This window comes from Rhinolophus ferrumequinum, chromosome 15 (assembly GCF_004115265.2).
Source record: "Rhinolophus ferrumequinum isolate MPI-CBG mRhiFer1 chromosome 15, mRhiFer1_v1.p, whole genome shotgun sequence".
In the NCBI taxonomy this organism is placed as follows: Eukaryota; Metazoa; Chordata; class Mammalia; order Chiroptera; family Rhinolophidae; genus Rhinolophus; species Rhinolophus ferrumequinum.
Genome location: NC_046298.1, coordinates 47617509 through 47630998, shown reverse-complemented (window position 1 = coordinate 47630998; position 13490 = coordinate 47617509). Strand labels below are relative to the sequence as shown.

General features: G+C 39.3%; 1 protein-coding gene and 1 long non-coding RNA gene across 5 annotated transcripts in view; both read left to right on the top strand.

Moving 5' to 3' along the window:
* Positions 1-13490, top strand: part of LOC117034503 (leukocyte immunoglobulin-like receptor subfamily B member 3) — an 89298-nt gene that overhangs the window by 57685 nt on the left and 18123 nt on the right. The gene's annotated exons all lie outside the window — the stretch shown is intronic.
* LOC117034518 (uncharacterized) lies at positions 757-2616 on the top strand. Its single transcript, XR_004425101.1, has 3 exons — positions 757-1236; positions 1385-1549; positions 1899-2616. It is a non-coding gene; the product is annotated as an uncharacterized LOC117034518 (long non-coding RNA).

Genomic DNA, 13490 nt, shown 5'->3' with positions numbered 1-13490 from the left:
GGTAGCCTGGAAGTCCCGGTGCCTTTCTGGGGGGCAGTGTGACAGGAAAGGCACAATGGGGACACGCCCAGCTGAGGGGGGAGAACAGCACATGCCCTGCCAGCCACTGTCTGTGGTGCTGGTTCTAGGCCCCTGAGAGTCATCCCGGCCCCTGTGGGATCAGGCCTACATATAAAGAGTAGAGAAAACAGGGGGGCTCCCGTTTTAGGGTCAGGGTGCTTGGGGATCCACTGGGAGTACAAGCTGAAGCTGAGTTTCCTCAGCCTCTCCCATGAGATACAGCCCAATGACAAAATTCTATGCATATCTGGAACTTGGTTCTTCCCTCTGTGAAGGCAGAATCCTACCCTGGATTTCAAAAGGCTCATTCACTTCCGAGCTTTGGTGCCAGTGAATCCCTGTGGCAGAAGGTACAGGACTTACTCTTACTTGGAACACCAGTCCACTCTCAGCTTGTCCTGAGTCCACAAACAACCACTGCGATTATTTGGAGGACAGAGAGAAAGGCAGGATTTCTGCACAATTGCCATGAGCACCAGGTGGTCAGTCGGCTAAGTCCACCCTGCAAAACCTCTCCTGTAAGAACGTGTGTTGGTGTTCGCTTCCCCTCCCAGATTTCCCTGGCATTTCCTGGTTATTCAATTGTCAAATTACCACAGCCTAACTTAAACCTATATATATCTGTATTTTCGTCCAGCTTTCCATCTAAATATTTTATTTTATTATTTATTTTTTTCCTTTTTCTTATTAATCTTCCAATTAGAGTACAAACTGAATGAATAGGTACAGGTTGTGTTAGTCACAGTAATGCTTGACAGTAAAATATTGCCTGGTATGTTCTGTATATTGCATCATTTATTTGCAAAAGGTTTGGTAAATGGAAGAAAGGAATGTGACATGGAAATTATATTCACAACTGAGAGACAAAAGGAGCTGGCTGAGGTGGAGAAATGAAAAAGTAGACCCAGCCCTTCACTTCTTCCTGTCCCTGACCTGAAGACAAATTAGAGCCCCACATGTTCACCTTTGCTTCCTAATTAGATGTAAGAAGAGACGCCAAAGATGTTCACTGGAAGCGAGTGAGACGGGCATTATTAGTTGTAGAGACAAACTGGAGATCAGAGGAGTGATTCTTAAGCATTCCTATATCACCTCTCCCACACCCTATCTGTTTTTGCTTCCTAGGAGCAGCTGATATCATGGAGCCCTCAGAAAACAATTCAGGTACCAAGACCGGTGAGTAAGGAGAAATCCTCAGTTAAGGGACTGGGCACACAGGGTCAAAAGCAGTCGGCGGAAGGCAGGTGCCCTGCTGCACACGCAGGGTCCTGCTGTGACTGCAGTCTGCCCTGAACACCCTGACCTCTTTGCCCACAATCTCCAGCCTCAGACACCCAAGAATACACAATGGGGAATGTCACCCGGATGGGCGTGGCGGGCTTGATCCTGGTGGTCCTTGGAATGCTGCTGTTTGAAGCGTGGCACAGTCAGAGAAGGACCCACAGTGCAGCCAGGACGGGAACACAGAGACACCCCACCATTCAGCAAGGTACAACCTTGGCAATGAATCTGATGATACCAACACGTTCTGGAAAGAAATCTGAGGATGAAATGGGGGAGCTGTCTGCTAAGAATATCAAAGGTGTAGTGGTGGTTCATGTGCAGGAAAAGGCTATAGAGGCTTTTCTATAATTAGAAAGTGGTAAGTTCACTTCACACCACTATTGATTTTCCTTGATTGGACTTCCCTCTTTCTCAACCCTATGTTGTGAGTCTACAAACCACATTATGGGTTTGCATCCACACCTGTACTCACCTCCACTCTCTGGCCAACTTTCATGTGAAACTTTTGTTTTCACTTTTATTTACTACATTCCCTGATGTGTGCATCTTTTCAGCTCAGGACATCGAACCGGTTTCATAACTGAATAAATGGATGAATATCAAGTCCAGTTTGCAAAAGATAAATCCAATATCATTCTGGAAAAACTGTGTCTGGACCCATGGAGCACTTCTCTTTTTATCAGATGATACCTGGTATAGTTTGTCCAAAAATATCATGTGTGAATGAGCGCACTGGTGTTTCCCATGACTGTCGGGTGGTAAACCAGCTCTCAGAAAATACTGTATTTTCAAAAGCCCTGAGACATGGCATTTGCCGATTTCCTGGGTGTAAATACTCACTTCGTGGTCAGCCTCGAGATGCCAGTGTGAGTGGCCTGTCGCGTAGCGGGAATGGAATGGGCAGACTCATCTGTGCACGTGAGCACGAGCCCCCTGCAGCACCTCACTGATGAGCCTCCTGTGCGTGTATGTTTCCTTCTATTGTAAAGGTCCTGGGAATTTCCACCTCAGTTTGATGCCACGGATTCAAAGAAATCGTGATGTGAAAATCTTTATTTTAAATTAAAGTTTATTGGGCTCACAATCTTAATACATCCACATAAGGGACAAAAGGAAAAAAACAATGGCAAAATCAGCTGTGGGAAAACACTGAGTGCCTGAGTTACATTTCTGGGAGGAATATAATCTCCACCCTCCACCTTGCCTGTGGGCTCTGACACCACGAACCTTCCACGCACAAACTCCCGGACGTCTTAACCTGGTGGAAATTAACAACGACCCAGCCTCCTCCACGAACAAGGCAACACTAACCCCACAGCGACGCTGAGCACTGGGGTGCATGACATGTTGGTCCCAGTGAGGACAATGAGGCTCAGAGACTTTCTGTTACTGCCCGAGGTCACAGACAGTGGAAGACTGTCAATATTTAAATAAAGGTCCGCTTTCCTTTCCAATTCTGAGCACTAACCCAACTCACTGATCACTAAAACTTGAAGGCAGGACCACAGGGTGAAGAGGAGAGCTCAGTTCTGAGAAAAGAATACGGGGGCACCGTGGAGGCTGGAATGACTCAGCCGTGTTTCAGGGAAGATGTGGTGGGTGCTGTTGCAAGAACGTCAGGCACGGGCATGAAGGGGAGCGTTTGGTAGAAAAACCCACAGTGCAGGGCAAAGAGAACAGTCCTGTTTGCTCCTCATAGTGCCCTGCTTGTCTCCTTTGTGCTCATTGTCACAACGGTGCTGAACTTGCCCTGTAGCGATAGGTGTTAAATCTGTGTGCTGAGCTCAGCTCTGCAGGGCACCCACCACTGCAGGTGTGCTGCTGGACTTTTCTGCTGGTGGGAGGAGGAAGTTAAGACACAGACATGCACAACTTATGACCAACACTTCCTCTTCATAAATATATTTTGGTATAGAGCAATTCATGTAAAAGGTAAAATCCTTACTCTTACGCAGATGTAAAATAAACACAAGCTAACATTTTTATTTAAATCATAGCTGAGGAGGCAACTGGAAATGGGTTACAGCCACTCACAGAAGAACACAAAGAGCACACCTTAAAAGATGAAGGGCATGTAATGGAATTCCCACGTGGAGTGTGAAGGCTTCTTCCATGTGCCGCTGTCTCCACCTGGAATTCTCTAACACAGTCCCCGTCCCCTTAGGAAGGAAGTCTCTCTCAGCCTCAACTCTGTGCTCAAAGGTCACCTCACCAAACAACGTCTCCATCTCATCCCAGACAAGTTTTGATCCCCTGTCCTAGCTCCAGGGGGTTGTCCTGCCTGACACATATCCTAATATATCACATACTTGTTAGTGATTGCTTTATCTCTGGATCTTCGCCAAGACTAATCATTCCTCGAGGGCAAGAGCCATACGATGCTATCACATATTTCTGCCCTTTCTTTAAATGGTATTTTATTGTGCTAAGAACATCAACACAAGATCTCACCTTTAACAAAACTTTCAGGGCACAGTACAGTCCTGTTAACTGTAAGTACAATGTGGTTCGTCACCTCCAGGTATTATTCATCCTGAGTACTTGACACTTTATGCCCATTTAGTCAACATATTTCAGTTTTTTAATCCTAGGAATGTGTGTGAGATGGAGTTGACTTTCCTTAGATAGAACTTTACAGAATAAATGGATGATGGATAGATGTGTGGGAGGGTGAATAGATGGGTGCACGGTTGGATGGATGGATGTAAAAATGGACAGATGAACAAATGTATTAATAATATTATTTTTAAGTTCCAAACATTATAAGCCAAGAGTACAAGCTTCCGGTTATAAGATGCATAAGTTCTGGGGATCTAATGTACAGCGTGGGGCCTGTCCTAACAGTAGTCTGTGCTACCCTTCAACATTGCTGTGAGAGTAGATCTTTCCTGTTCTCACCACCATCACGACAACCAAACGGTAATCCTCAGACATGACGGATGTGTTACCTAACTTTGCTGTGCTAAACACCCATGTATTTCTGCCTCTGGCACCAAAGCCTTGGATGTAGTAGGTGATCAGCAAATATTTCTTTATGGACTAGCCAAAGACAGAAAGTAAATGCCACTCATGGAGAGCTGAGGAAATAAGAGGTGTGTCCCATTGAGAGCCAGGCTGTCAGAGGCTGACTCAGGACGAGAACCTGGGTCCTGCTTTCCCTGAGTCAGAGTTCAGGACAGGCAGAAAGAATATAGGGAATCGGGTGACACCTCAGTTCTAGGCTGACTTGTCTCCAGGGCCCCTGAGTCCTGCCCCAAACCAAGCAAACACACAAGGTGGAATTTGGCTTCCATGGTAAGGAAGGACAGAAACACTGAGAGAGTGACATCACTATCGTGGTGACAAAAGATGCCTCTCCTAATTGGGCCTCTTTTAAAGTCTTAAATTCAGCATCTATCCCAAAATAAATTGCCTCTGTGGGAGCTGTGGGATCCAGCACCACACACCAGGGGACCTGGGAGGTTTTTCCCTTCCAGTGCATTGGGAAATGGGCAGACAGGTCCTGGCACAAGCAGGAGACTGTGAACTGACTCCAACCTCTCCTGGCCAGGGTCTGGCAGAACCACAAAACAAGGAAGTGGGCCGACTGCCATGGCCAAGAGAGCCTTTGTAGAAGTCCAGGCAGAGAGCAACCTTCAACAGATGGGGAGTGTGTGCTGAAAACAAACCTACGTCGACCGGCAAGGAAACCACCACAAACTTGAGCTGTAGCGCCACGTTTCGGAAAACAAGAGAGATTCCTAACTGCCGGCCACATGCATTGTAAGATCAAGACCAGACATACAAGCTAAGAATCCTGCCACAAGAGGGAGCAGGAAGCATGAAGCTGGTGTGTGTTCCATACAAGGTCAGAGAGCACCAGAAAATAAGAAAAACAAACAAAAGCATCTCTCACCTGAAGGCAGCTGGTAAAGCTGGAAGGAGGTGACTGCTACTACTTCAAATGCAAAAACAAGAACGGAAAACTCTAAAGAACATGAAGAAAAACAAACAATGACATATAACTGTCACCAAAGATCACCAAAGATCATATAACGGTCAATAACTGAACCCAAAGGCACAAAGATCTGAAATGTACCCAATACATAATTCAAAAGATCTGTTTTGAGAAGTTCAAAGAGTCATAAGAAAACATGGAATAGCAATTCAATGAAATCAGGAAAACTATACATGGACTAAATGGGAAATTTAACAGAGACAGAAATTATTATTTTTTTTTAAAGTGGTAGATGAGGGAAAATGAGGTCAAATATATTGTGATGGAAGGAGAACTGACTGAACACACACACAAAATAATAATAAAACATAAATTCTGGAGCTGAAGAATTCAATGAATGAAATGAACAGTGCAATAGAGGGCATCAACAGCAAAATAGATCAAAGAAAAAAAACTATAGGCCAATATGCTAGTTGAATATAGATGCAAACATACCAACAAAATACTAGCAAACTCAATTCAACCACACAGTAAACGTTTCATAAACCATAATCAGATGCGATTTACTCTTAGCTACAAGAATGTTTCAACATATGCAAATTGATAAATGTTTTACCACCTTAATACAGTGAAAGATATAAATCATATGATCATTCCACCAGATAAAGAAAAAGCATTTGAAAAAAGTCTTCGTGATTTTTTACCCGTTTAAATTGATAGCATTTTCCTCTTTTTATTGTGATATAATTGATGTATGATATTATATTAGATTCAGGTGTGCAATATAGTGATTTAAAATTTGTATACATTGCGAAGTGGTGACCATAATAAATCTAGTTACCATCTGTGACTACCTTAAAAGTTAATATAATATTATTGACTATATTCCCATGTTGTACATTACATTTATTTAATCTGCTTTCAGTTTCTGAATAAAAGTTTTACATAATATATCCTTATTTAAATATGCAGTAGTGGTGTTTGTCTCAAGTCAAATGAAAAAAGTTTTTCAGTGTTAATACTTAACATGCACTTTTCTATGAGATAAAAACGAGACACAAGAAGGAAAAAAGAAAAAAGAAAAAGCATTTGGAAAAAATATAGCATTCTTTCATGATAAAAACTATCAACAAGTAGGGTATAGAATGAACATACCTCAAGAAAATAAAGGTAACATATGACAAGCCCACAGTTAATATCATACTCAATATTGAAAAGCTGAAAGTTTTTTTTCGTAGATCAGGAACAAGATGAAAATGACCACTCTCACCACTCTATTCAATATAGTACTGCAAGTCCTAGCCTGAGCAATCAGGCAAGAAAAAAAAATAAAGGGCATCTAACTCAGAAAAGAAGAAGTAAAATTCTCTGTTTGCAGATGATATGACTTTATATATAGAAAATCCTAAAGACTCCACCAAAAAATATTCCAATAAACAAATTCAGTACACTGCCTGGATACGAAATCATTATACAAAATTCAGTTGCATTTGTATACACTAACCATGGTATACCTCAAAAAAAATAAAACAATTCAATTTACAACACTATCTAAAACATAAGATTCTTACAAATCATATTAACCAAGGATGTGAAAGTTTTGTGCATCGAAAACTATAAGATTTCAATGAAAGAAATTGAAAAAGACATAGATAAATGGAAAGATATCCCATATTTACAGCTTCAAATACTTAATTAAAACATGCACACTACTGATCTACATGCATATTACAATATGATCTACAGATTCGATGCAACCCTGATTAAAATTCCAATGACATTTTTCACAGAAGTAGAAAACACAATTCCAGAACACCTAATGACCTCAATCCCAACAGACCTTCTCCAAGGCACATTGTATTAAAGATGTCAAAAATTAATGACAAAGAAAAAGGATAGTAGATTGGGAGAGGGAGGTTATCACTTTGTGAGGGGTGTAAATGATAAATGTTTAACTATTACATTGGTTTGTACAGCTGAAACTTAAAAAAAAAAATTAAAGACAAAGAAAAAATCCTCAAGGCAGGGAGGGAAAAGAAGACAGTAACGTACAAAGCAAAGCCCATTAGATTCTCATCTGATTTTTCAGCGGAAACTCTATAAGCAGGAGGGAGTGGAATCAAACATTTAAACTATTGAAAGAGAGAAATTACGAGTCAAGAAACATATATCCAGCAAAGATATCCTTTTGATGAAAAGGAGGAATAAAGGCCTTTCCAGACATACGGAAGCTGAGGGAATTTTGAACACATGACCTACGCTACAAGAAATACTCAAGGAAGCTATTCCACCTGTAACAAAAAAGCAAAAGAATACAAAACCATGAGTAGTATTACAAACAGACAGACAGAAGCAGGAAATGGCAACCCCTACACCAAATAGGACACTATACACTTAAACATAACATACAGGGTAAGAAGAAAAAAACACTTAAAAAAAAAGAGGAAAAAGACAACTTGTTACTGCAGTGCAGAAATCAACTCGCAGCATAAATAGGGATAATTTGTGACAACAGAAACATAAAACAGGAGAGAGCAAGGGCCTGAACTGGCAAAAGGGAATGGAGAAAGGAGAGAAGAAAATGGAATACTCTAAATATAAAAATTTCTTTTACATAAACTTAATGGTAACCACTCAACAAAAGTCCAGAACTGAAATATGTAACATAAAAAAAAGAAGAAACAGAGGGAAAAATCATAGAATACCACCACACTGAAATAATAGACAGCAACAAAAAGGCAAAGAAACATTGGAGACGCTGTTCTACCAGAAAACCAAAGATAGAATGACAGGAAATCCTCATATATCAGTAATTACCCTAAATGTAAATGGACTGAACTCACCAATAAAAAGGCACAGAGTAACAGACTGGATCAAGAAACTAAATCCAACCATATGCTGTCTCCAACAGACACATCTCAGCTACAAGGACAAATAGAGATTCAAAGTGAAAGCGTGGAAATTGCCATTCCAAGCAAATGGTATTCAGAATAAAGCAGGTGTAGCCATACCGATATCAAATGAAACAGACTTTGGGATAAAAAAGGCGACAAGAGACAAAGATGGACATTTCATAATGGTAAAGGGGACCATACAACAAGAAGACATAACAGTCATCAATATTTATGTCCCCAATCAGGACTACCTCAAGAAAGAAGAAAAATCCCAGATAAATAACTTCATGTTACACCTTAAAGAACTAGAAAAAAAGAACAAATGAAACCCAAAGTCAGCAGAAGGAAGAAAATAATAAAAATCAGAGTAGAACTAAATGAAATAGAGAACAGAAAAACAACAGAAAAATTAATACAGCAAGGAGGTGGTTCTTTGAAAAGATTAATATGATTGACAAACTCTTGGCTAGACTCACTAAGATAAAAAGAGAAAAGACACAAATAAACAAAATCGGAAATGAAAGAGAAGAAGTTATCACGGATGCCATAGAAACACAAAGGATTAATCCAAGAATATTATGAAGGACTATATGCCACCATATTCAATAACCTAGACGAAAAGGACATATTCTTAGAAATATATAGCCTTCCTAGACTGAATCACAAAAAACTGGAAAATCTAAATAGACTGATCAACAGTAAGGAAATTGAATCAGTCATCCGAAACCTTCCCAAAAGCAAAAGTCCGGGACCAGGTGGCTTCACTAGTGAATTCTACCAAACATTCAGAGAGGATCTAATACCTGTCCTACTCAAAGTCTTCCAAAAAATTGAAGAAAAGACAATACTCCGTAACTCATTTCATGAGGCCAACATTACCCTGATACCAAAATATGGTAAGGTTAACACAAGAAAAGAAAATTACACACCAATATCTGTGATGAACACAGATCTGAAAATCCTGAACAAAATTCTGCCAAATTGAATTCAACAATGCATTAAAAAGATCATACACCATGACCAAGTGGGGTTCATCCCAGGGGCACAAGGATGGTTCAACATATGCAAATCGATCAATGTGATACACCACATACACCAAATAAAGAACAAAAAATCACATGATTATATCAATAGATGCAGAAAAAGCATTTGACAAGATACAACATCCACTTACGATTAAAACACTTAATAAAATGGGTACAGAAGGAAAATACCTTAACACAATAACGGCCATATATGACAAACCCTCCGCCGATCTCATAATTAATGGTGAAAAACTGTAGCCCTTTGCTCTAAGTTCAGGAACACGACAGGGCTGTCCCCTATCACCTCTGCTTTTCAACATAGTGTTGGAAGTCCTCGACAGAGCAATCAGCAAGAGAAAGTAATAAAAGGCATCCAAATTGGGAATGAAGCAGTTAAATTGTCACTTTTTGCCGATGACATGATGCTATATATAGAAACCTCTAAGACTCCACCAAAAAGCTATTAGAAACGATAAGCGAATATGGTTAAGTTGCCAGCTACAAAATCAATACACAAAAGTCCACTGCATTCCCCTATACTAATAATGAAATCTCAGAAGAAGAAATTTTTTAAAATCCTATTTGTAATTGCAACAAAAAGAATAAAATACCCAGGAATAAACTTAACCAAGGATGTGAATGACCAATATATGGAAAACTGTAAGACAATTTTAAAAGAAATGGAAGTAGACACAAAGAAATGGAAAGACATTCTGTGCTCATGGATTGGAAGAATCAACATAGTTAAAATGGCTATATTACACAAAGCAATATACAGATTTAATGCAATCCCCATCAAAATTCCAATGGCATTTTTTAAAGAAATAGAACAAAAAATCATCAGATTTGTATGGAAGCACAAAAGACTCCAAATAGACAAAGCAATCCTAAGGAAAAAGAACAATGCTGGAGGTATTACACTCCTTGACTTTTGCTTGTACTACAGGGCAACAATCATCAAAACAGTATGGTAATAGAAGAAAAACAAACACACCGACCAACGGAATAGAACTGAAAACCCAGAAACAAACCCACATAAATATGGACAGATAATTTTTGACAAAGAAGCAAAAATATACAATGGAGAAAAGACTGCCTCTTCAATAAATGGTGCTGGGAGAATTGGAAGGAAAGCCACATGCAAAAGAATGAAACTAAACTGCTATCTGTCGCCATGTACCAAAATAAACTGAAAATGGATCAAAGACCTAAATGTTAAGACCTGAAACAATAAACCGCATAGAAGAAAACATAGGTACTAAATTTACGGACCTTGGGTTCAAAGAGCATTTTATGAATTTGACTTCAAAGGCAAGGGAAATAAAAGCTAAAATAAATGAATGGGACTATATCAAACTCAAAAGCTTCTGCGCAGGAAAAGAACCCATCGACAAAATAAAGAGGCAACCAACCGAATGGGAGAAGATTTCTACAAACAATGCCTCCAATAAGGGACTAATATCCAAAATATATAAGGAACTCATATAACTCAACTACCAAAAAGCAAACAATCCTATTTAAAAATGGGCAAAGGACCTAAATAGACTTTTCTCCAAAGAGGACACACAGATGGCCGATAGATATATGAAAAAATGCTCAACACCACTAATCATGAGAGAAATGCAAATGAAAACCATAACGAGATATCACCTCACCCCAGTTAGAATGGCTATCATCAACAAGACAAATAGTTAACAAGTGTTGGAGAGGCTGTGGAGAAAAAGGAACTTTCATACACTCTTGGTGGGAATGCAGACTGGTGCAGCCGCTATGGAAGGCAGTGTGGAGGTTCCTCAAAAAATTAAGAATAAAATTACCATATGACCCCAAAAACTCTGCAAACATTTCCATAAAGATATACGTCCTCCTATGTTCATTGAAGCTTTATTTAGGGTACCAAGACATGGAAACAACCAGTGTCCTTCAATAGATGATTGGATAAAGAAGATGTGGTATATATATACACACAGTGGAATACTATTCTGTCATAAGACAGATGAAATAGTACCATTTGCAAAAACATGGATGGAACTTGAGATTATTATGCTACATGAAATAAGTCCGAGAGAAAAAGTAGAGAACCATATGATTTCACTGATATGTGGGATATAAAATTGAAAACAACAAAGGAACAAGACAAGCAAATGAAGCAACAAAAACTCAGAGACACAGACAATAATTAAGTGGTTACCAGAGGGTAAGGGGGAAGGGGGATGGTAGAGAGGGTAAAAGGGATCAAATATATGGTGAATGGTGATGGAAAGAGAACTGACTGGGTGGTGAACACACAACGTGATATATGGATGATGTATTACAGAATTGTACAACTGAAATCTATGTAACTTTACTAAAAATTGTCACCCCAATATACTTGAATCAAAACAAATATCCCACATGATTCTATCAATAGAATCAGGAAAAGTATTTGGCAAAATCCAACAAAACTCTGGGCTCACTAGAAATTGAAGGGAACTCGCTCACATGCCATTTACTAGTGCATTTTTAAAAATCTGTAAAAGAAATAATTTTTAAAGGTAAACACTTGAAATCTTTCTGCCTATGATTGAGACTCTGAAAAGACTGTTCACACTGACCACTTAATCTATTCAGCACTGGAAGAATCAACCAATTAAATAAAGAAAAAGAAAAAGAAAAAGATGAGAAGCATGAATGGATAGAATAAGCTGTAATACTCACAGATTACAAATTGTATGCATGAAAAATCCAACAATATAAAGATCTATTATTCTTATTTGAAAATAATTTACCCAATGTCACTGGATACATCACCAATATATAAAAATCAACTGTATTTCAGACTTCCAGTTTTGGACCAAGGGAAAGTACATGTATCAACAGATGGGCTAAGACTGTTAAGACCCAGGAATGACACACTTGGTGTCAAAGGAGACCTGGTGGGGCCCCTGGACTGTCCTTTCCACCTGGCAGTAATGAGTCAGTACCCCAGCCATGTGTCAGAAAAGGCCATCTAAACACAAGCTTTAAATAAGATCCAGACTCTCACAACATAATACTCAAAACATCCAGGTTTCAATCTTACAAAATAGCTCATCATAACAAGAACCAGGAAAATTTCATCTTGAGTGAGAAGACTGTTATTAACAGAGGCTGACTCCAAGACAACACAGATGTTGGAATTATATGACAAGGGTTTTAAAACAACTATAACAAAAGTGCTTTGTGAGCAATTACAAACATGCTTAAAAGGAATCTAAAATCAAAAATACAAACAGAAAGTCCTGGCAGAGAAATAGAAGCTATAAAGAACACAATAGAACTTTTAGATCTGAAAAATACAACAATCCAAATGGAAAGCTCCATGGATAGGCTCAACAGCAGAATGGAGAGGACACAGAAAATAATAAATGTGAAGATATAATAAAAGTAAATACTCAGTCTCAACAACAGGGAGTAAATAAACTGGGTTAAGAAAATGAAGAGAGCCTCCAGGACCTGTGGGACTATTACAAACGATGTAATAACCATGTGGTCAGAGTCCTAGAAGCAGAGGTGGAAGAGGACGAGACTGAAAAACTATTCAAGAAATATGGTTGACATTTCCCCAAACTTGGCAAAAGTCACAAACCTACATATTCATGAAATTCAGTGAACCCCAAACAACACAAGCCCAGAGAAATCCAGGCCAAGATGCATCGTAACCCAACTAAGGAAAAAGAAAAAAGACAAAGAATGCACTGAGACAGAAGTGCCATCTCACCTATAGAGGGAAAACCCACTCAAATGACAACGGGCTTCTCATCAGAAACTGTGATGGCAGGAGGAAAGTGGCACAACATTTTTCAAGTGCTGAAAAAAAAAGAACTGTCAATTCTGAATTCTATAGCTGATGAAATTATCTTTCAGGAATGAAGAGGAAATAAAACATTCTCAGACGAGGAAAAGTAAGAGTAGTTACCACAAGCAGACCTCCCCTGAATGAACAGACAATGGAAGTTCTTGATCCAGAAAGAAAATGATAAAGGTGGGCTTCTTCGGACATCAGGAAGGAAAGAAGGACGGGAAGAGTAAAATGTGGACAGTGCAGAGGGCAGAACATCAAAGCTGTCCAGTTTTTCTCCCTCCAGGAGCACTCGCCTCACATTATTTTCAAATTTGGGGGCAACAAAAACAAACATACATGCATTAGCATCCATGGTGTTTGTTAAAACGCTGTTATACAGTTAACATCTTAAGAAATACGGAAAAGTTTTACTTTAAAGCCCAGAGCTCACGTGATGACGTGAGATGTTTGAATTTTATAAAGAACTG